Source organism: Hoplias malabaricus, chromosome 16 (genome assembly GCF_029633855.1).
Source record: "Hoplias malabaricus isolate fHopMal1 chromosome 16, fHopMal1.hap1, whole genome shotgun sequence".
In the NCBI taxonomy this organism is placed as follows: domain Eukaryota; kingdom Metazoa; phylum Chordata; class Actinopteri; order Characiformes; family Erythrinidae; genus Hoplias; species Hoplias malabaricus.
In genome coordinates this window covers 22,999,767-23,025,386 of record NC_089815.1, presented here as the reverse complement: position 1 = coordinate 23,025,386, position 25,620 = coordinate 22,999,767, and the positions used below count along the sequence as shown (strand labels likewise).

At 43.6% G+C, this 25,620-nt stretch overlaps 1 pseudogene; it reads left to right on the top strand.

Annotated features, from left to right (window-relative positions):
- The window catches only part of LOC136671382 (vitellogenin-like), a 30,534-nt pseudogene that overhangs the window by 4,558 nt on the left and 356 nt on the right, over window positions 1–25,620 (top strand).

Sequence of the window (25,620 nt, the reverse complement as noted above, 5' to 3'; positions counted from 1 at the left end):
TAATAGAGTTAGTGCAATAGAAGACAAACTGTGTATGTTCAGTAATTAGTTAGACTTGTCCATATTTCTTCCAGCTTAGAGACCGTTGCTGTAGTCAGAAATATTGAGGATCTCCCCAATGAGAAAGTGGTTTCCCTGGTACCTGCACAACCCTCCCAATCTGAGTCTTGGCTACCTACTTCAGTTCAGAAGACCTTTTGTGGTAGAGTTCCTTACCTTTCCTTCAAGGGATGTGCTGACATCACCTCACGCAATGCTGGTTTCGTGGGATACAATCCTTTTACTATTTTATTGGACAGCACTCAGCTCGTATTTCAGTGCCAAGAGGTAAGTTCTGAGGTCACCAGGTTTAAAAGGAGGTTTGCACTGTTATCTGAAATGGGTTTGAGTAATTCACTGTAATGTATGTTTAAGGTGATGGTCCTACATTGGAAAGACTGGAGTTTGAGGTTGACATTGGTCCTAATGCAGCTCAGAAATTTGTTAAAGACGTTAGTGTTTTAAAATCTGAAAACCAAGAAGAAGACTTCATCTTGTTGAAACTGGGGCATGTCCTGGATTCTGGAATGACTGATAGGAACTACCACTCACGAGTCTCACGCAGCTTGGGCAGTTCAAGCAACTCAAGCAGCTCTAGCAGCTCAAGCAACTCAACCATCTCAAGCAGGAGCAGTGTGAGTTCTGTCAGGCCCTTAGGCCCTTCCAGGATTCGCAGAGATAACGTAGTTCTTCAGAGTATGACTATGTTGAAACTGGGGCATGTCCTGGATTCTGGAACGACTGATAGGAACTCCCACTCACGACTCTCACGCAGCTTGGGTAGTTCAAGCAACTCAAGCAGCTCTAGCAGCTCAAGCAACTCAACCAGCTCAAGCAGTTCTAGCAGCTCAAGCAACTCAACCATCTCAAGCAGGAGCAGTGTGAGTTCCGTCAGGCCCTTAGGCCCTTCCAGGATTCGCAGAGATAAGGTAGTTCTTCAGAGTATGACTATGTTGAAACTGGGGCATGTCCTGGATTCTGGAACGACTGATAGGAACTCCCAGTCACGACTCTCACGCAGCTTGGGGAGTTCAAGAAACTCAACCAGCTCAAGCAGCTCAATGTCAAAATCTGGCAGTTCATCCAGCATTGAGAATCTCAAAAACAAAGTAAGAAAATCTGCTGAATCATGTACCAGAACCAGCCCAGTAACATTTCATAAGTCAACAATCATGGTACCTGTTTCTCCTTTCAGGCTAAGTTCCTTGGAGATGCTATTCCACCTGAATTTGCCATCGTTGCTCGTGCTGTGAAGAGTGACCGTAGTGTGGGATACATGATTGCTGGGTACTTGGATAGATCCACTGCAAGATCACAGATTGTGATTTCCTCCAGGGCAAATGGAAGATGTGCACTGATGGTGTCCTGTCAAGCAAGCATAAATTGAGCGTAAGTCTGTTCTTCTACAGAAGTTTCTGAGAGAATGCCCTGCTTTTTCTTACTTTGATCATCATTCAGAACGATAGAAAGATTTGCAGTAAGTTCTCACTCTCTAACTGTGCTATTAGGCCGAGGTTTCTTGGGGTAAAGAGTGCCAGGAATATAACGTGACTTTTAAGGCTAAAGCTGGAGTCCATGATTCAAACCCTGCTCTCCGTGTTGAAGTGGAGTGGGACAGACTTCCTAAACTTCTTTACCTTGTAACCAGCTATGCGAAATGATATAGATGAAACATCAAAATTACAAATCACACAGAGAGTTTCTGATTTATACATAATGTTTATTTTTTATCATTCCTTGCATCTCCTTCTACCAACAGGGTATCTGAATACATCCCAACTTCATCTAAAAAAATGGATTTTCTGTTGAGAGAACTGATAACAACAAGAGGGAAGTTGCTGTAATTGTGGCCCTTCCAACTCAGAGGTCCATTAACATCATTGTGAGAGCGCCACAGGTAACGAGTAATTTATCTAAAAGCTGTGAAGAACTGAATATTTTTTATCACTCAACTAACAGCATTTATCATTTTTATTTTACCACTAGATGACCCTGACACAGATGGATGTGCAGCTACCTGTTGCTCTGCCCATTGAAAAAGACGGACGTATTCCTGCTCTCCAGAATGTGGATATTCAAAACACCATCAAGAAACTGGATTCAGACATTCGTGCTAGGAACAGGAATGCTGCCATGGAAACTCTGCAGAAATTAATGCAGCAGCTGCAGAAAGTAGGCGAGAACGTGCTGGACGAAATGGAGGCCGCATAACGTTCCTCTGGAACACTGTAAATTAGCAACATCAAGGAAGACAGCATTTATGCCACAACTGAGAATTCTGACATAAATGCCTTTGTGGAAATGGCTGAATGCTATACTGAATGTAAGCTAACTTGTTTAATTGCAGTGAAATACATAAATAAACAAACCCTAAGTATTCAAAAAACTAAAAACTGTGTTTGATTTTATTGAGTTTCATATTACATTTAGATTTATCATATTGTTCAAAATACTAGGCAGTGCTTTGTTATGAAATATCTATTTAATTTAATGAAAACAGAACAATGAAATAGTCTGAAAATAAAGAATATATTAAAATAATAAATACTCACAGGATACTTGAAAACACACAATATATTAATGAAATATTATCAGCAATCAAGAACTGATAACATTTTCAAATAATAAAATGTTATGATGATAAATGAGTATGAGATGGGAAGGCAATTTTTAATAAGGACATTTTGCTAAAAAAAACTACAAACACAACATATAATATGTAGAGGAAATAATTATGCACACGTTGCGACAGCATAAACACTACATAGCGGAGTCAATGATAATTATTAATTATTAAATTAATAATTAATTATGTAATTAATTTTGTTGAGTTCCATGTTTTGGAGCCATTAAATAATAGGTAGTGTCCAATTTTAGCTTGGACATGTAGGTCATCATGTTAGATGACTTTACATATTATATAGCAGAATTAGCTAGAATTAATTATTATTAATTACTTATGCTCATTGACCCGCCGTAGGTTCTTGCATCTGAACTAGAAGTAATAATTCTGTACAAGAAAAGTGCACACAGCAAGGATTTGTTTTATCACACAACTGGTTTATTAATTGTAATATCAAATAATGAATATTGATTATACATTCATACAATGAAATGGATTACAGCAATATATGAGGGAACAGGGAGATTAATATATGAGGGAATTTCTCTATGATAACTACCCTAAATTCTAGAAAGGCTATTGTTTATCCCAGCAAAGCATTCAGCATCAACCTCCTGAGCTATGAATAAATGAAACCATGTGACCTTACGTATCCTTGGAGATGGACTGGAGGTAGCTGGGAGCATGTCGATGATGCGTGGTGCTTTCCGGCACGGCTTCCTGGAGCACTCCAGCCGTGGGCCTTGTAGCACCGCAGCCGCTGGGTTCCTCTTTCTTCCTATGAACCAGAGACATGGTAACCCCTCTGTCGGCGTTCTGAAGGTCTCTGTGGGAATTCTCTATAATCACTGATCTGCCTCCTGGTGAGAGACACATCCTTGCAGGTCTCTCCTGGGCCTTTGCTCAGAAGGTCATTCTGAGGTTGCGTGTGGCGGCCTCCTCTGTCGTTGATCTTTAAGCTCTTGTCATCACTTTGAGGGTCAGAGTTCTGAGGTCTCCTTCAATGCTCTGGGTGTGGCATTGAATATTTGCAGGAATAAACCACAGTCCTTTTAACTATAGTTTTCTACAAGAGATAAAATTAAAATAAACTTGTGGTTGGAATATCTGGGTTTGTTCTATCTGGACCCTGCTTGAGGTGCCCAAGACTGTTTAAGAGATAGCCATAAGAGAGTCTGACACCTACAGAGGGCTGGAGAGCTCTAGAGAGAGCCAGCGCTCTCCCTTAATGACTACCCTATCTGAGAAGCATTGTCTGCTAGAAGCAGGAGAGAGACGTTCTTCAGAAAAACTTTTTCCTTTCTGAAAATTCTCAAATGATGTGCAAAAAGAGTCTGAAGTAAGCGTCATTTCACGCCACTGGGTTTTTAACCAGAGTTGAACCGCCTTGAATACCTGCCTTGAATACCTGATTGCTCCTCAGGGGCTGAGGATTGGAGCATCACTTGCTCCTGATTGGTTGTTTACTGTACCTTGGTAGTGACATCACATAAAATTTATGACACTTGACAAGACAAAGACTTGAAGACGATCCCTGTTGAATGACTACCACAAGATTTTGAATCATACTTTTTCAGTATGGGACACTAAACAAATTGTGAATAAAAACTGAATGCAATGATGAAGGTGCCAACATCTAATATTTTATTCAGAATAGAACACAAATCACAGATCAAAAGTTTAAACTGAGAGAATGTATCATTTTAAGGGAAAATATGTTGTTTCAAAATTTCATGGCGTCAACAAATCCCCAAAAAGTTGGGACAAGGCCATTTTTTTACCACTGTGTGGCATCCCCCCTTCTTCTTACAACACTCAACAGATGTCTGGGGACAGAGGAGACCAGTTTCTCAAGTTTAGAAATAGGAATGCTGTCCCATTCATGTCTAATACAGGCCTCCAACTGTTCAATCTTCTTGGGCCTTCTTTGTCGCACCTTCCTCTTTATGATGCGCCAAATGTTCTCTATAGGTGAAAGATCTGGACTGCAGGCTGGCCATTTCAGTACCCGGATCCTTTTCCTCCGTAGCCATGATGTTGTGATTGCTGCAGAACAGTGGCGGATGCTGGTCTTTCAAGGAGGGGAAGCTCAATTTCGGCCTACATCATAAGGGAACCCCCCGTTCCTTTTTAAGAAAATGATCTGTGACCCTGTCGTACCAACAAGCCGTCTTTTCCAAGGACTTGACTAGTGTCCTCTCAATGGCCAGCAGAGCTAGGCTGCTTAAACGGCATTGGCCCATGTGAAGTGTGTCCGCCTGTGAGTGCTTTGTGACAGTGGAGGGGCTCAGCACCACCCACTGGACAGAAACTGTGATAGAAGTCAGAAAGAGTGATAGAAGTCAGTCTCCAAACACAAGCAGCTACAAAAAAACCCACCAGAAATAGAAGCTCGATTTGTCACTAGTCGTTTTTAACAAAAGAAATGCCACTAAGAGGTTTAAGAAAGTCTCCGGTTCAACTCAGAATAGAATGAAATTCTCCCACGGATCTTTACACCAAAGGATCGCTGATTCGCTAATTTCGCTGTCAATTAAAAAGGGATTCAACCTAAGACAGATCATCCAACCGTCATGCAGAAGCTGAGCGTCCGGGCCAGCCGAGGCCAGCCCACTGCCCCATAGACCCCCAGAGACGCTGAGCGTCCGATGGGCGGGACAAAGCCCAGCATTTATCCAATGGCTCGTCTCATTTCCCTACACTTTGCTGCTTTGCTATTGAACTCTGTGGACACTGTTTAAATCACTGCGGGAATGATTGAGAGGAAAGTCGCGTCTTTACCAGTGATAAGAAGCTGATTCTGAACAAAAGTTGAGCGCGTTGTAGTGCATATTATTTCAATGACATGTACACACAACAGTATATATTTGATCACTTATTTTTTTACATTTTAGGGGAAGCTGTTCTTCCCTTGCAGTCTTAGAGCAATCGCTGCAGAATGTGGTCTGGCATTATCTTGTTGAAATATGTAGGGTCTTCCCTGAAAGAGATGACGTCTAGAAAAGAGCATATGTTGTTCTAGGACCTGAACATAGTTCTCTGCATTAATGGTGCCTTTCCAGACATGCAAGCTGCCCATGCCACAAGCACTCATGCAACCCCATACCATCAGTGATGCAGACTTCTGAACGGAGCATTGATAATAACTTGGGTTACCCTTATCTGACCACAAAACAGTCTTCCATTTTGCCACACTCCATTTTAAAAGACATTGTGTTCACTGACAATGCTTTCTGGAAGTATTCCAGACCCCATTCTGTTATTTCCTTGACAGTGGCATTCCTGTTTGAGGTGTAGTGATGTTTAAGGGCCCGGAGATCACGAGCATCCAGTAGAGTTTTACAGCCTTGACCTTTACGCACAGCAATTGTTCCAGATTTTCTGAATCTTTTGATGATGTTATGCAAGGTTGATGATGATAACTTAAAAGTCTTTGCTATTTTACGCTGGGTAACACCATTCTGGTATTGCTGCACTATCTTTCTGCGCAACAATGGTGGAATTGGTGATCCTCTTACAGTCTTGGCTTCAGAGAGACACTGACACTCTGAGAAGCTCTTTTTATACCCAATCATGTGTCAATTGATCTAATTAGTGTTAATTGGTCTTACAGCTGTTCATTATATGCTCAATATCCTTTTTCCAGCCACTTATTGCTACTTGTCCCAACTTTTTTGGGATTTGTTGACACTGTGAAATTTTGAATCAACATATTTTTCCTTTAAAATGTTACATTTACTCAGATTAAACTTTTGATCTGTCATCTTTGTTTTATTATGAATAAAATATTGACATTTGCCATCTCCACATCATTGCATTCAGTTTTTATTCACAATTTGTTTAGTGTCCCAACTTTTTTGGAATCCAGTTTGTACATAATTCTTAACCAAATAACACACAGAGCATGTGGCTACCTTTTCTACATAAGTTCATATAAAAAGTGATTTTAAACACATGTAAATTAATTTTGATTGTCCAAATCTAATTAAATTCACATAGTTGTACACATACCGGAGCTGGACAATGAAACTGAAACACATGGTTTTAGACCAAAATAATTTATTAGTATGGTGTAGGGCCTCCTTTTGTGGCCAATACAGCATCAATTCGTGGGAATGACATATACAAGTCCCGCACAGTGGTCAGAGGGATTTTAAGCCATTCTTCTTGCAGGATAGTGGCCAGGTCACTACGTGATGCTGGTGGAGGAAAACGTTTCCTGACCCGCTCCTCTAAAACACCCTCAATAATATTTAGATCTGGTGACTGTGCAGACCATGGGAGATGTTCAACTTCACTTTCATGTTCATCAAACCAATCTTTCACCAGTCTTGCTGTGTGTATTGGTGCATTGTCATCCTGATAGACTGTGAAAGAGTGTGAGCTGGCGGCGCGTGCAGCGGCCACTCCGGAAACGAGAGGGCTTTTGTTTGTTTTAAAAACTTTTTTTTTTTTTTTCATTTTATTTATAATATATGGACGCAGGAACACCTGCAGTACGTATATATCACCGCCAGACACTGCTTCAATATCGCAAACAGGAAATATACAATATCATCGATGACCTCCAGGAGACGCTGCGGAACCTTCGCTTGCTTTGGAGGCCTAGCCCTGAAGCCTCGAAGTTTCCTGATGCCAGGGAAGGAGACAATGCAAGCGGTGTGAGAGGAGACAGAAGCGTGGCAAGCGAGGGGGGATCCATGCTAGGCTAAGAGCTAACCGGAGCCGGCAGGCTATCCCTTCTCTCTTTCTCTCCAATGTCTTCTCGCTGGATAATAAACTGGACTATATCAAACTTCCGCGAACTACACGGCGAGAATACAGAGACTGCTGTGCTTTTGTTTTTACGGAGACATGGCTCAGCGACAGTATTCCCGACGCCGCCATTCAGCTAGATGGGCTAGCCGTATTTCGAGCCGACAGAGACCCAGCGCTATGCGGTAAGACTCGCGGTGGTGGATTATGTGTCTATATCAACACTGAATGGTGTAAGAATTCTGTGCTGGTCTCTGCTTATTGTTCACCGTTAGTGGAGTTTGTGGCTGTGAGATGTAGACCTTTTTATTTACCTCGAGAATTCTCCATTATTTACGCAATCTATATCCCTCCCGATGCAAACACAAAACAAGCACTGTGGGAATTATACAAAGCCATAAGTGACTTCCAAAACACACACCCGGATGGACTGTTTATTGTTGCTGGAGATTTTAATCATGCAAATCTCAAGAAAGTGTTCCCTAAATTCCACCAGTATGTGAACTTTGCTACGAGGGGAGCGAACACGCTGGATCTTGTTTACACAAACGTTCCAGACTCGTACAGGGCAGAGCCCCGCCCCTACCTCAGACACTCAGATCACATGTCTGATATGCTAATTCCTGCATACAGACCCATCATCAGGAGATCGAAACCTGTCCTGAAAGAGGTGAAAATCTGGCCAACAGAAGCAATCTCTACTCTTCAGGACTGTTTCGAGTGCACTGACTGGGACATGTTCAGGGAGGCTGCAACTTACAGCAACACAATCAACCTGGAGGAGTACGCATCATCAGTGTCCAGCTACATAGAGAAGTGCATCGATGATGTGACCATCTCCAAGACCATCACCATCCGCTCCAAGCAGAAGCCGTGGATGAATGCAGAGGTGCGTCCGCTGCTGAAGGCTAGAGACGTTGCTTTCAAATCAGGCGATAAGGCGGCCCTGAGAACAGCGAGGGCCAAACTCTCCAGAGCTATCAGAGAGGCAAAGCGTGCACACGGCCAGATCATTCACAGCCACTTCCAGAGCAGTAGAGACACTCGGTGCATGTGGCAGGGCATCCAGAGCATCACCAGCTACAAGACTACACCACCTGCTTGTGACGGAGATGCTTCCCTACCAGACGTTCTGAACCATTTCTATGCATGGTTTAAGGCACAGAATAATGTAGCAGCCAGAAAATCCACCCCTTCTCCCAGCGACCAGGTGCTGTCTTTTACTTCCTGACTGGGAGACCTCAGTCAGTCCGGATCAGTAGGAACACCTCCAGCACCATCACACTGAACACTGGAGCCACCCAGGGCTGCGTGCTCAGTCCACTGCTGTTCACACTGCTGACCCATGACTGTGCAGCGATGCACAGCTCAAATCATATCATCAAGTTCGCTGATGACATGACTGTGGTGGGTCTCATCAGTAAGAACGACGAGTCAGCATACAGAGAGGGGGTGCAGCGGCTAACTGACTGGTGTGAAGTCAACAACCTGTATCTGAACATGGACAAAGCCAAAGAGATGGTTGTAGACTTCAGAAAAACAAGGGGTGAGCACTCGCCTCTGAACATCGACAACTCTGCTGTGGAGATTGTCAGGAATACCAAATTCCATGGTGTTCACCTAGCGGATGATCTCACCTGGTCCACTAACACCAGTAACATCAAAAAGAAAGCCCAGCAACGCCTCTACTTTCTGTGAAGGCTGAAGAAGGCTCATCTCCCCCCTCCGATTCTCACCACTTTCTACAGAGGAGTCATCGAGAGCATCATGACCAGCTGCATCACTGTCTGGTTTGGGAACTGCACTGTGGCAGATCGCAAGTCCCTCCAGCGGATCGTGAGGACAGCTGAGAAGATTATCGGTGTGTCTCTTCCCTCCATTACAGACATCTACACCACTCGCTGCACCCGCAAAGCACTCAGCATTGTGGGAGATCACACACACCCTTCACACACACTCTTCAACCTACTGCCATCTGGAAAAAGGTATCGAAGCATTCGAGCCCTCACATCCAGACTCCGTAACAGTTTCTTCCCACATGCTATCAGACTCCTGAACACCTAGAGACTGAGACTGGACTGAAGAAGCACACACACACACACACACACACACACACTTCTTCACGCAAACACTGGTCTGTTGGACTGAAAATGAGTGTACTGTTTACACATATCCTGTTTACATCATGGTTACATCCAGTTACCGTTTACAGCACAAATACACTTTAAATTGCAGTGTCTCTCTCCCTCACCCCCTCAGTACTTATGGTTTTGCATTGTCTTGTATTGCATTGTATTGTATTGTACTGTATGGACATTTTTTTGTATTTTCTTAGCCATATCTTTTGCACTTTAATGTGTATGCACTGTTTTATGTTGCACTAGCTTTGTACTAGTTGCACTTTAATGTTGTGTATTGTTTTATGTTCTATGTCTTTTGCACTTTCATGTGTGTGCACTGTTTTATGTTTGCACTAGCTTTGCACTAGTTGCACTTTAATGTTGTGTATTGTCTTATGTAGCACCTTGGTCCTGGAGGAACGCTATTTCGTTTCACTGTGTACTGTAAACACTGTATACTGCTGAAATGACAATAAACTCCTTGAACTTGATACACGGCACCGCCTTCAGGATACAAGGCGGATACATTGGATGCACATTGTCCTCCAGAATGGTTCGGTAGTCCTTGGCAGTGACGCGACCATCTAGCACAAGTATTGGGCCAAGGGAATGCCATGATATGGCAGCCCAAACCATCACTGATCCACCCCCATGATTCACTCTGGGCATGCAACAATCTGGGTGGTACACTTCTTTGGGGCTTCTCCACAATGTAACTCTCCCGGATGTGGGGAAAACAGTAAAGGTGGACTCAGCAGAGAACAATACATGTTTCACATTGTCCACAGCCCAAGATTTGCGCTCCTTGCACCATTGAAGCCGACATTTGGTATTGGCATGAGTGACCAAAGGTTTGGCTATAGCAGCCCGGTCGTATATATTGACCCTGTAGAGCTCCCGACGGACAGTTCTGGTGGAAACAGGAGAGTTGAGGTGCACATTTAATTCTGCCGTGGTTTTATGTTTTTTGGATACAATCTGGGTTAGCACCCAAACATCCCTTTCAGACAGCTTCCTCTTGCATCCACATTTAATCCTGTTGTATGTGTTTCGTCCTTCTTAGTGGTATGCTGACATTACCCTGGATACCGTGGCTCTTGATACATCACAAAGACTTGCTGTCTTGGTCATAGATGCGCCAGCAAGACGTGCACCAACAATTTGTCCTCTTTTGAACTCTGGTATGTCACCCATAATTTTGTGTGCATTGCATTATTTTGAGCAAAACTGTGCTCTTACCCTCTGCTAATTGAACCTTCACACTCTGCTCTTACTGGTGCAATGTGCAATTAATAAAGATTGGCCACCAGGCTGGTCCAATTTAGCAATGAAACCCCCCACACTAAAATGACAGGTGTTTCAGTTTCATTGTCCAACATGTGAACATGTGACTCGTTTACATCAGAAAACTCATGAGAGAAACTGACATTTTTATAATGATGTGTTTAAGTTACTAAAAGCATGCACCACATTTAATAACCAGAAATATCTGATAAATGAACAGGACAACCACAGTTATGTAGAAATACTTACATTTCATATAAATGTCTTGCTGACAAAACTGTGCTGTATGTAATATAATCCACAACCTTCACCTGTTTTGTGTAGAGTTAGAGTGAATCCTAAGATGTGATTGTCATTTACTCATGATGCCTTTTAGTTTTGTTATATATAGAGGTGAACATGAAAGGCTGTTGGGTTACAGAAAAGCTTCCAAACATATTAATTAATTAAACATCTTAATTTTCTTTAACAACTTTCAACACATTTCTGCTCAAGGCTCAAGTAAAACACTATAAAGTTGGGCCAAGCTTGGCTGATACCAGTGAATGCTGTACATCATACGAAAGCGACTGAATAGCAATGTGTCTCATTTTTATGGAAGGCCGTTCGACATATTGATATGTGCACGTTAACACATAATTGAAATTTTACACCTTTAGTTGCAAATTTAGTTGTGATAATGTGACCAGAAAAGACAGGTTTACATTCTTTTCACCAGTGGAAGGCCTCAAATCCGGGCATACTTACATATTACAAAATAGGACATCACACATTTTACGTAGCTTTTACATTTCATCTTAATTATTTATAGCATAGTAAGCTAACAATTACACAATTAATATTTGTGTACATGTTTGATGTATTTTTCATGTCAACTCCTCAATGTATGTTTTATTCGAAGATGGTACAGAAGACAATATATCATGACACTGGGCAAAGACCTAAATTAAGCATACAAAAAGCTCTTTTCAAAGTCAGGAGAACAGTTTTGAGGTTTAGGTCACATTACCAAGTCATTGTAAAAGTTCAAATTCATGTTGATTTATAGATATACAAAGAGGCTGCCATATGCTATGTTTGTATTTAGAAGAACAATGACAAGAATAGAATGACTAGACTAAAATAAAATTTTTATTGCATGCAAGGTATCAGTGTTAGGTATTGTTGTAGAAAATAATTTTATTACTTGGTGTTAGTGGACAAATATCCTTAAATGATTAGTTAAAATTAAGCATTTATAATTGTGTGAAATCTTGTATTTTATATGTACTCATATGAATGACTAACCAGTATTTACACATGCATTTAAACAGTTTAGATCCTGCACACTAACTGGCATGTTCACTCAGTATTTACACCTTTCTAAATTCTTAGACTTCTAACATTGAACAGATGTGCACTTTTCAGGCTTTTAGAAGACACACATTAATTAAAAGTGTTAGCCAGGACAGCTGAACTTTAGGGCTATTTTGACCTGAAGTGCATTAGTGACTCCTCTAAATTTTGGTGACAGAAAAGGAGTGTGGGAAAGAAAGGTACTTGTCAGAAGGGCATGATGAGTGTTTTGGGGTTACAGGTGCATGGGAAACTTGCACGCGAGAAAGCTGAGTACTAACATGTCTTATTATGCATATTAATATATGTTAATCAGCCAGAAACGCCTCACCACCAGGCTATACGTCATATGGGGTATAACTGTTGGACTCAGATCTTGAGAGCTCAGAACTTTGCGTGGAAGGGCACTAGGCTGTGTTTTTTCATGTATTAATTTCTCCTGGATCCAGTATTGTAAATAAATACTTTGATTTGCTTTGAACTTCATTCGACTGGTTTCTGCAACACTTCCGGAACGACCACGCCTCCCTGAAGAGTGAGGGTATATTTTGGACCTAAATTTTAATTACTTTGGGAATGGTCCAAAAGAACATTTAAATCTTCAGTATATAATAATAATAAAAACATAGTAAACACTGTTCAAATCATAGTTTATGTATCTACTCTGAAGATAAGTATTCAAAGATCAAGAAAAAATGTAATATATTTAACATTTTTTTCATTCTAAAAAGCAGATTTTTGCCTTTGTGTAATCTTTACTTACTCTTGTCATTCTTTCAAACATGATCATTAATCATGCCCTCTCTCTTGCCCTGCCTCTCGCAATGTTTTAAAATATTAAAAACCTATGCTGAATCAGGTATGAATTGCATTATGACCAATAGATAATATTCTTGACATAAATACACAACATTCTTTCATTTCATGCCATGCTGGAAATAATAGGCAGATTCCCTGCTGCAATAATACAATGATTGTATCTTTACACTTATATAGCGCCTTTCTAGACACCCAAGGACGCTTTACAACCCACACTGCTCAGAACACTCAATCCACACACACACTGGTGAGAAGCGGCAGCCAAACCAGGAACTCTCGACCAGGAACGACCGTCCACCTGGAGGACTGCATCGGGCACTAGGGTTTCACCCAGGACAGAGTGCCAATCCATATCTGGGCTCACACTCATTCACTCACACACCAGGACAGTTATTAGACAGAAGCCAATTCACCTACACTCATATTACACATAATATTCTTGACATAAATACACAACATTCTTTCATTTCATGCCATGCTGGAAATAATAGGCAGATTCCCTGCTGCAATAATACAATGATTGTGCTTCAGTACCTGTATTAGCCATTTACTGTATTACTATTATTTCACACCACGACCCTGAAATGGAGAAGCGGAGAAGAAGATGATGATGATTAATTCACAGTTACTGGTATGTGTGTGATTTTGTTTAGATATTATGAATAATGTTAATATTACATATATATTTGGACATGTTTTGTAACATTCTTATCATGTCACAACAAACTTTTGTACAATAAAATGTACAAAAGTTTGTTGTAACATGATAGTAGACCAGGTTAATCTGACCTAAAATCGATTGTTTTGCCAGTTAGTTGATAATGTATGGTTTTCACTAAGGGAATCTAACCTGTGATGATTTTGCCTTTAGCTCATGGATCCTCAGCTCTTTCAGTGCACTGGCATCTGGTCCCAGGATCCTTATGTTCCTGCTTCTAAACTCACTGCAGCACTAAACGCTCAGCTTGCAATTCCCATCATATTTGAGTATTCTAATGGTGTGTTGGGGAAGGTATTTGCCCCTGCTGGAGTCTCTGCTACTGTTCTGAACCTGCACAGAGGCATCCTCAACATCTTTCAGCTGAACCTGAAGAACACTCAGAATGTCTATGAGCTGCATGAGGTAAGTGATTAAACAGAGCTGCTATCTGATATCTATACTGATTTATGTCATATTCTGTCAGTTTAGCTAATATCTTTAATCTTCTAAGGCTGGACCTCATGGAGTCTGCAAGACCCACTACAAGATCAGAGAGGACGAAAAGACCCAGCAGATAGCAGTGACAAAGTCCAAAGACTTGAACAACTGCCACGAGAGCGTGATCAAGGATATTGGTTTGGCTTATGCTGAGACGTGTGCAGAGTGTCAGGAGGTGAGATCAAATGTTCTCAACAAGTAGAGAAGCTACATCTATATATATATATATATATATATATATATAAAACCATATGTGTGTGTTACGCCTGATGAAACCTGTTGTGTTCTGGCGTGCAATTATGGGAAATGAGACAGAACTGGATCTCTGTTTCCTTTAATGACAGCACACTCCATACCTGAAGTACAGGAAAACAACCATGAGTCGTTTGTCATGTATCTGCCAGGCTGGCTTTACTGATGAGAGAAAACGCGTGCCATTGAAACACAGGGCAAATCTCATTTAGCGCGCTAGCATTAGCCATATATTCTCAAGATAAAACTTGCTAAAATAACAAACTCAAACCTCTGCGAACTCACACAGGACAAGTTAAACAACAAATCGGACAAAATACAGCAGTTTGATCATATGCAAATTACAATTAATAGCTTTAGCAAGCTTTGATCTGTCAGAGAGCAACGTGGCAGCAACTTACCTCCGGCCATGCGAGAAAGCTCTGTGACTGGGCACACACACGCACCTACGTCATGGTGCAGCGCACGCACACACACAGACTCAAGATGCACAGGCAGGAGGTTTTAACCCAAAATGGACATGACAAAAAAAAGAAAAGGTGTTTTGGTGAAATTCACAAGTACATAATGCATTTTGTTACATTCACCCCCCCCCCCTGAATTTCACCAAAATCTCAACACATGTGATTGTCACCACAATGCCAAGAGGCACAACGATGCAAAATTGACAGTTCCTCTGACCTGGAAAGATCTCATCCTATAGTTCAGGTGTAAAACAGATTAGAAAAAAAATCTGTCCCTGCCCTAGTGACTACTCTGCCTCAGACTGGAACATTGCCAGAGTCAGGTCTTGGCAAGTCTGATGGCATTGTATTTCTGGCTGACCGAAGGTCTGAGTCATGTCAGAGTCAGGGACAGGAACAGTTTGCGTCACTATACTGTCCTCATGGCAGGTAGCCAGATTGGGAACACTGCCAAGCTGTGTTACGTCAGAGACGACAGAACAATCAACTGGAGTGGGAACTGCACAAATCGGAGTCTGGTCAGGAGAACTGGCTGGGATGGGAACTGTGCAAGTCTCTAAGTCAGGCAAATCAGCAGCATGAGCATTGTCCATCTCATCCACACCATCACAGGTGACACTATGACCATCTGTGGACTGTGAAGCATACTCCCCTTCCACTGAATCCACACCGGGGTTGATATCGGATAGGACCCACAAAGAAGTCCTTGTTGCGGAGGACTCAGCATCCAAACTAGAAACCAGAATCCAACAAGAGTTTCCTGTGTACAACCTTACACTGGCCCGAGGCATCACTCATCCGGTAGATGTGGGTCTTGGGGTTCCTCTCCACAACAGTGTAAACCATGAGTTCTCACCTGTCTGCTAGTTTTTTCTTGCCTCGCTCACCCTTATTGGCGAGCAGAACATGATCCTCGACATTGAGACAAACACCTTTGATTTTCTTGTTGTATCGACAGGCCTGATGTACCTGTTCATTGCTGGTGTGGAGCTGAGCAATTCTGGCAGCCTCAGACAGGTACGACAGCAAAAGCTCAAAGTATTTGTTGAAGTCTGACGCGATGGGATCACACAGGACCGACTTGAACACAACGTCCACCGGAAGCCTTGGGATGCGGCCAAACATCAAATAGAACGGGGCATAACCAGTAGTCTCACGAACAGTAGCATTATATGCAAAGTTTAGTGTCTGGATCTGTTGGGGCCATTCCTGTTTGGCTCTAAGAAGGAGTGCCCGCAACATCTTGCCAAGTGTGCGGTTAAACCACTCTGTGCCCCCGTTGCCCATAGGATGATAGGCAGTGGTATGGAACTTTGCAATGCCAGAAAGCTGAAGAAGCTCGGACACTAACTCACTCTTAAAGCTGGGTCCCTGGTCCGAATGTATGCGCTCGGGGAAACCATATACACAGAAAACAAAGTCCCACAACTTTTTAGCAACCTGCTTTGCAGTCTGTTTCCTGCATGGAAAGGCAAAAGCCATCTTTGTGAAATGGTCAGTCGCCACAAGGACATCAATGGAGCGTTTCTTCCGATCTTCTGACGACCAGAAGATTTCCAATGGGGCTCGTGCAGCAGGCTCTGGGGTCTTAGCGAGTACACATCTTCCACAACATCGAACATACTCCTTGACATCCCTCTCCATATTGGGCCAGAAGAAACGCTGCATTGCTAGGTGAATGGTCTTAACTTGACCTTGGTGTCCTGCCAAATCATGTACTCCCTCCAAAGCCATGGCCTGTAAACTCACTGGTAAAACCAACTGAAGCCTTTTTCTTGTTCTCACTGGGTCTCGTGTTTCCCTGTAGAGGATGCCATCCTGTACTCTGAGTTTCTCCCAGTGCTTAAGCATGGCCAGTGCCCTCACATCCATACCTTGTCTTTCACATCTTGAAGGACGCCTCCTGCGAATTATGAATAGCAGTATAGCAAAGACGGTTGGATCCTGAAGTAGGTGGTCCTCCAACTCATGCAAGGTAAATGATGGCAAAGTATCATGACCAGCTGGTTGCAATTGCTGAACAAAATGGAAAAGAGAAGCAGCCCTAGTCTCAGCACTAGTCTCCCAGTCACTGTGATGGAGGAAGGCAGCTTTGACCTCAGGTGAGCTGCAGGAACCTGGTAAGGCCAGGGCAGGTCCAAGTTGCTGGGCCACCTGAAGATTCTGGATCCCCACTCTGAAAGTGTCCTGCAACTTGTGAGCTGCTGCAACTTCTGCATCCTGCACTAGCGGGTCATAGGGCTCTTGGAGAAAGCGTCTGCTAATAGAAGAGGTGAAGGGACCCGGGATGTACTTCAAGTCAAGCTTGGCCACCCATTGTTGATTATAAGCATCCAGCTTCGGCTTATTCAAGATATGAGTGAGTGGATTGTCCACACTTTGAAGTCATGTCCTTGCATCCAGTGGCTGAACTTCTCAGAGATGCTCCACTTCAGGGCCAAGAACTCGAGACGGCGAGCTGGGTATCTCTGCTGTGACCTGCTGAGGGCTTTACTAGCAAAGGCAATGGGGCATGCCTTATCCCCATCAGCAGGCAACTGCGACAACACTGCTCAAAAGCCATCCAGAGAAGCATCCACAGATAGGATGAAAAGTCTTGATGGGCCAACACAGCACAGTTAAGCAGATCATCCTTGAGTCTACAAAAGGCCTCATCACACTCAGGACTCCAATCCATAGCAGTTAATTTCCTAAACATGCCAGAATCTCATCCAGCCCGACCAGTACGCCCTTTCCTCTTCTGACCTGCTGTCAGTGCAAACAAAGGCTTGGCGATGGCTGAGCAGCCAGGGATGAAGCTCTGATACAAAAAGACCATTCCCAAGAAAGACTTTTTCACAGAGGGAGTGCAACCATCCTCCTCCATTAGGGCTTCCCTAGGCATGTTAGAAATCACATCCACCTTAGCCGGGTCCACAGAGACACCACTCTGGTCGATGACATGACCGAGGAACCAGACTGACCTCTGAAGAAGATGACACTTCTTTGGGCTCAGTTTGAGATTGTTATCTCTCAACCTTTGGAAGACCACCCTGAGTCAGCTTAGAGCTTCCTCTTGAGTGGGAGCAAACACAAGAATATCATCCAAGTAGCAAAGCAGACTGGTGAAGTTGAGGTCAACAAAGTTGTTCAACATCATGCACATAAACAAAGCTGGACTATTGCAAAGTCCCTGCAGCATTCTGTTGTACTCATACAGTCTAACCGGTGTTGTAAAGGCAGTGTACTTTTTATCCTCCTCGCACATTGGGATGTTGTAAAACCCAGAAGTTAGGTCTATTGTGCTGAAGAAAGCATTGCCTCCAAGTGCAGCAAGGCAGTCTGCTAGGTGAGGGAGTGGATAGGCATCCTTCAGGGTCTGCACATTCAACCACCGAAAGTCAGTGCAAATCCTTACTCCACCATCCTTCTTCCAGATCATGACAAGACGAGAGGCATACTCACTTATGGATTTACGGATTATCCCTTTCTCCTCCGTGTCTGTGAGAACTTGCCTTAGCTGCTGGTAGTGAGCAGGGGGTATCCTCCGGTAGGGCACGCGGAATGGATGTTGGTCTATCAGGTGGATGTGGTGCACAATCCCTTTGGCTTCGCCACAGTCAAGTGAGTGCCTAGAGAAAATGTCCTCATATTCCTCAACAAGCTCAGCCATCTCTCTCTTGGAATGCAAACTGGCGTGGCAAGATTCAATGTCAAGGTCAGCCAAACCAATGGAGCGGTGCCTGTCTTTCAAGTCAGCCTCAGTGGCAACTTGCCTCCATCAGTGGCACCTCAGTGGCACATTCTCCATCTCACAGGAGCTCTGCTGGATGTCAAAGTCCTCCACCACAAGTCAAGCTATGTGCGATCTTAGAGTTGTGCCTCAGAGTGATTGGTTTTGAGGAGAGGTTGGTTATCTTCATCGGCACCCACCGATCTCCCCACATACATGTGATGACCTGACCAATGAGAATGTCTCTTAGACAAGATTTAGCTGTGGAAGGCTCAACGATGATCATGCTGCCTGGGTCCAGCTTCACAGTGCCGATCTTATCAGGTACCACATCACCCCTCCATCTTGTGGTGAATGACATACTATCCAAGAAATGGAAGTGCCTTTCATGACACGCATCAGGTGCTTGAGCACATTCAAGCCAATGATGAATTCATCACGCTGGCCTGTCACCACTAAAACAGGCACAGTGCACATAACACCATAGACAGTGAGTGTCAGGTCGTGAATGTATTTTGGACGAGTCTGTTTTCCACCACAGCCAACCAGAACAATCTGTTCTGTAGACCGAGGTCCTCCCACAAGAATTCCAACTTCCCTAAGGTTTCATTCAGCCTCCTCACTCATTGTACAAGTCATGGATCCTGAATCCACCATGCCCTTCAGACCAACTTTATCATCCACCATAACCTGGGTGTAGAACAATTTGCTGAAGGCAGGCACCTCTGCTGATCCTTGAACCACAACACAATAACTGTCTGGCATGGCTGAACATGTGTTAACATAAAGAAGCTCAAAATCCAACTCATCTGCACTGAGGGTTTTTGATACACTCCATAGGCTGATTCTGCCTGGTGTCAGCTCTGGCCCCTTGTCTTTGTCCGCGACTAGTACAGTCTCTTCTCCGGTGACCAGGAGCGAAGCGTGAAAGAGATTCTCTCTTCTGCAGTGCATGAGAGTAGAATGACTGGCATCACCGCAGGATGTCAAAAATCAGTCCAGGAGTCTGTATGGGGTCAAGTGAACTGTTGTGATGCAGTGTAACCCAGCTGACGGCAAGGACCCTGGTACACGCCTATGTGAGATTCAGCAAGGTAAACGTATCGTAGCCGCACATGCAAGGGAATTCCGCACCATCGAGGCCGGGAGTGGGTGGAGTAACCCAGCCTTGAAAACAATGTTCCACCAAGGGCTTTCTAGGAAGCTACAACTTGAACTCGCTTGCCATGGGGATACTCGCTCCCTCTCCGAATTCATCCAGATCACGATCAACGTAGACAACCTGAAACGCACGCATCAACCAAGCACATGCCTGTATTGTGGGAGAAAGGATCACTTTCGGGATCAATGTCCTCAACGTCCCAACCGATTAAGAAACCACCCTCATCGCGTTACTCAAGTAAGGTCATCCTCCCTATTAAATCTCATAAATCAACAGCTTAATTTACCTGTACTTCTCTCGTGGGCCAGTGAAATAGTGTCTCTGTCTGCTCTTATAGATTCAGGAGCAGCAGGTAATTTCTTAGACATCAATTTAGCCCGTCAATTAGAGCTCCCTACCATTCCTGTGCACCCCCCCATACGAGTAAACTCTATTAATGGTCAACCCATAAGGGAGGGATGGGTGAGACATCAAACTATTCAGATCTAATTGAAGGTAGGTTTAGTTCATCAGGAAAAAATACAGTTCCTCTTACTACCTATCCCTCGTGATCCTATCATATTAGGCTTCCCCTGGCTCTCAAAACATAACCCCCACATCTGCTGGGCTACCCGGGAACTCACCTCATGGAGTTCTTTCTGTTTTCAACACTGCATCCAGTTACCCCTCCGGTCTACTTCCATTGAAAGTGATGTGTTTAGCAAATCCAAGGCAACTCATCTACCACCCCATCAGTCATGGGATTATGCTATTAACCTTCTACCAGGGGCGCCTTTACCCCAACATGCTAAAGCCTACCCCTTATCCCATCCTGAGGAAAGTGCTATGGAGAAATACATGGAAGAAGTATTACACCATGGTTTCATATGGCCTTCTATTTCTTCTGTAGCAGCATGTTGTTGTTTTTTTTTTGTTGAAAAAAAAAGGTGGCGGTCTCAGACCATGTATTGACTACAGGGCCTTAAATGACATCACAGTGAAGTTCGCCTACCCACTTCCTCTCAAGGCTGTCTCTCATGAATAGTTAAAAGGAGCAACTATTTTTACTTAACTTGATTTAAGGAGTGTGCATACAATCTTATTCGGATTCGAGCTAGAGATGAATGGAAAACTGCCTTTATCACCTCCAGGGGGCACTATGAGTACTTGGTTATGCCCTATGGTTTAACTAATAGTCCTTCTGTTTTTCAGGCCTTCATGGATGAGATCTTTCATGACATGATTGGGAGGAGCGTCCTGACTTACATTGATGATATTTTAATCTATTCTCATTCCGTCCCAGAACATATCAAACGTGTGAAAGCAGTTCTTTCCCAGTTATGCGAACACCACCTGTATGTTAAGGCAGAAAAATGTGAGTTTCACAAAAATTTCATAACCTTCCTGGGATACACCATAACTCCAGGTTATATAGCTATGAACACTGGCAAGGTATCCACTATTACCTCCTGGCCTATACCTACCACTAAGAAGGAGTTACAACGAATTTTGGGCTTTGCTAATTTCTATAGGCAGTTTATTCGTAACTTTGGATCCTTAGCTGCTCCCCTCTCAGACCTACTCAAGCAACATTTCAAACAGAAACTTACCTGGACATCTAGCGCTGACATGGCATTCGAACATCTGAAGAAGGCATTCTCCTCTGCCCCTATTCTCCTCCAACCCGATCCTGACCTACCATTTGTGCTGGAAGTGAATGATTCTGAGATGGGCACAGGAGCCATCCTCTCACAATGGTCAGGTAAACCACCCTAAGTTACATCCCTGTGCTTACTTTTCTAAGAAACTACTGCCTGCGGAGAGAAACTATGATGTTGGTGACCGAGAACTCCTAGCTATAAAATTGGCTTTGGAACAATGGAGACATTCGCTAGAGGGAGCCCAACATACATTTGTTGTTTACACAGACCATAAGAATCTGGAGTATCTGAAAGCGGCAAAGAGGATGAAACCCCAACAAGCCAGGTGGGCCCTATTTCTTGCACGCTTTAATTTCTCAGTATTTTCTTTTCCAGGCTCTAAGAATCTGAAGGCTGATGCACCTTCCTGCATTTATGACAAGGGAGTTCCTAACCCTGAACCAGCTCCCATCCTACCAGCCAGGTGTTTCTTAGCCCCTATTAGATGGGGTTTTCAAGAGGAGATCAAGGAGGCTCTAGAAGAAAACCCCAGCCCTCCAGACTTTCCTCAAGGTAAACAATATCTTCCTGCCACGCTACGCAATGTGATGCAATGGGCACATACAGTTTTGGGCACAGGTCACCCAGGGGTTACTCGGACCACACAACTTATCACTAGAAAGTTTTGGTGGAAGTTCATGAGAGATGATATTCGGGACTATGTTTTAGCTTGCCCTGTTTGCGCCCAATCTCGCACCCCCCGATCCCTACCGGTAGAAGAGCTTCACACGTTACCAATTCCTGGTCGACCCTGGACACATCTCGCTATGGACTTCATCACAGATCTTCCTGAGTCTGAAGGTAATACCATTATCATGGTAGTCACTGACAGTTTCTCAAAAATGTGCCATCTAATCCCTTTCCCTCATCTACTCACAGCTACAGAAACAGCTGAGGCCATATTTTCCTTAGTTTTCAGAATCTTTGGTCTGCCTGAGGAAATACTATCAGACTGGGGCTCACAGTTTACATCTCGAGTCTGGCAACAGTTTTGTAAGAAATTAGGGATAACAATCTGTTTGTCCTCAGGACATCACCCACAATCTAATGGAGAAGTTGAGCGCGTGAACCAAGAAGTAAGCCGCTTTCTCTGCCAATATTGCACTTCCCAGAGTGACTGGAGTAAATACCTCCCATGGGCAGAATATGCTAGAAACTCACTCACTCACACAGCAACTAACCTTACTCATTTCCAGTGTGTATATGGTTACCAACCAGCCTTGTTCCCATGGGATAATACACCCACAGACATCCCAGCACTGGACGAGTGGTTTCGCAATAGTGGCAGGACATGGAAGAAGGCCCATGTCCACCTAAGACGAGCATTCCGAACTCGGCAGGACTATGCCAACCGTCACCGTAATCCCACCCTGGTATTCCACCCCGGTCAGCGGGTCTGCTTATCCACACACCACTTGAATCTCAGAACTACCTTGTAAGAAACTCAGTCTCCGGTACATTGGCCCTTTCAAGGTACTTTGACGGGTCAACCCTGTGTCCTACTGGCTACAACTACCACCCTGATATAAAAAATCCTACCTTCCATGTCTCCTTATTGAAACCTGTTTTCTACCGTCCTGTTTCTGCAGCTGGAAGCAGTCTCCACCCTCCTCCACCCCTGGAGGTCGGAGGTCAACCCGCATACATAGTGTGGACATTACTGGACTCCCGCAGACGAAGTGGCCACCTCCAATACCTCGTGGACTGGGAGGGTTATGGCCCAGAGAAGCAATGCTGGGTACTTGCTGGGGATATCCTGGACCCTGCACTCATCGACAACTTTCATGCAGATCACCCAGACCGTCCAGCTCCTAGAAGGCGAGGTAGACCAAGGGGAGGGCATTCCAGGGCATCTGGAGCCGCCCGTCAGGAGGAGGGTACTGTTATGAACCACTTGCGCTCCAACTCTCCTGAGTATGAATTAATTACACCTGAATCTCATCAGCCACACCCCGTTTGCCTTTAAGTTTCCTCTCTCTTCCTTGTGAAGTATTGCCCCTTTCATGAGACTCACTAATCTGTCAATTTGTCTTCTCTGCCTTCTGGTGTTTCGACCTCTGTTTTTCCCCTCAGGACCGGTCTATCGCCTAGCCCCTCGGATAATCTCTGGACCCCGGTGTGACCCATGTATTCCCTGACTACGCTTACTGGAATAAACCCATCTAGACCGTTCACATCGCTACGATTCACTTAATTCTGGCCTTAAATAAAACTCCTGCAATTGGATCCTTGAGTTTCTCTGTGTTTTTGGGACGATATAGTCCTGGGGCTGGGGTTATGGGTTGAGCCCTGCTCCAGGTGACTGTCTGTGAGGAGTTTGATGTGAGCCCCACGTGTGTATGTGGGCTTCCTCTGGGTGCTCCAGTTTCCTCCCACAAACAAAAAAACATGTTGGTAGGTGGATTGGCGACTCAAATGTGTCAGTCGGTGTGTGTGAGTGAATATGTGAGTGTGTGTCACGCTGTGAAGGACTGGTGCCCCCTACAGAATGTGTTCCCAATTTGTAGCCAGTGATTCCGGGTAGGCTCTGTACCCACCACAACCCTAAATTGGATAATTAGTTACAGACAATTAATGAATTTTATGTGTTTTATGTGTCTCAATAAATGATGAAAATGCTTTCATGAGACATGTTTTTGTTTGGTTCTAGGGTACAGGTATTTCTGACTCTTTCGAAAAATTCCATAAGAATCAGGTGAGTCCCCTTTTATATCTAATGGTATGGTAAACTTTTCTCTACCACTGAAATATAGGCCATGACAAAGTTTTCACTTGATCTTTTTTTGTTTTTTCATTCATTCATTATCTGTAACCACTTATCCAGTTCAGGGTTGCAGCAGGTCCAGAGCCTATCTGGAATCATTGGGCGCAAGGCGGGAATACACCTTGGAGGGGGCGCCAGTCCTTCACAGGGCAACACAGACACTTTCACTCACACCTACGGACACTTTTGAGTCGCCAATCCACCTACCAACATGTGTTTTTGGACTGTGGGAGGAAACCAGAGCACCCGGAGGGAACCCACACAGACACGGGGAGAACACACCAACTCCTCACAGACAGTCACCCGGAATGGGAATCGAACCCACAACCTCCAGATCCCTGGAGCTGTGTGACTGCGACACTACCTGCTGCACCACCATGCTGCCCTTTTTTGTTTTTGTTTGTTTATATGTATACTAACTTCAAGAGCAATATTTTAAATAAATTACATTTTTTGCTTTTGTTTCAGTATTTGACCTTAAAGAGAGAGTCTATGTCCGGTAACATTGAGAACCTCAAAAACAAAGTAAGAAATAATCTTCATTGTGGTCATAAAAAATTTAAATGAATCAGCTCAGTTAAAGTTCATAATAAAATGACCAAGGTGCATGATTCTCCTTTCAGGCTAAGTTCCTTGGAGATGCTATTCCACCTGAATTTGCCATCGTTGCTTGTGCTGTGAGGAGTAATCGTACTGTGGGATACCTGATTGCTGGGTACTTGGATAGATCCACTGCAAGATCACAGATTGTGATTTCCTCCATTGCTGATAAGGTCAAATGGAAGATGTGTGCTGATGGTGTCCTGGCAAGCAAGCATAAATTGAGCGTAAGTCTGGTCTTCTGCAGACGTTTCTGAGAGAATGCCCTGCTTTCATTTATGTTGATTATCATTCAGAATGATAGAAAGATTTGCACTAAGCTCTCATTCTCTAACTCGGCTATTAGGCCGAGGTTTCTTGGGGTAAAGAGTGCCAGGAATATAACGTGACTTTTAAGGCTAAAGCTGGAGTCCATGATTCAAACCCTGCTCTCCGTGTTGAAGTGGAGTGGGACAGACTTCCTAGACTTCTTTACCTTGTGACCAGCTATGTTAAATGGTATAGATGAAACATCAAAATAACAAATCACACAGAGTGTTTCTGATTTATACATAATGTTTATTTTTTATCATTCCTTGCATGTCCTTCTACCAACAGGGTATCTGAATACATCCCAACTTACAGAGCATCTCAAAAAACTGGATTGTCTATTGAGAGAACTGATAACAAGAGGGAAGTTGCTGTAATTGTGGCCCTTCCAACTCAGAGGTCCTTTAATATGATTGTGAGAGCGCCACAGGTAACGAGTAATTTATCTAAAACCTGTGAATAATTGAATATTTTTTAACACTCATCTAACAGCATTTAACGTTTT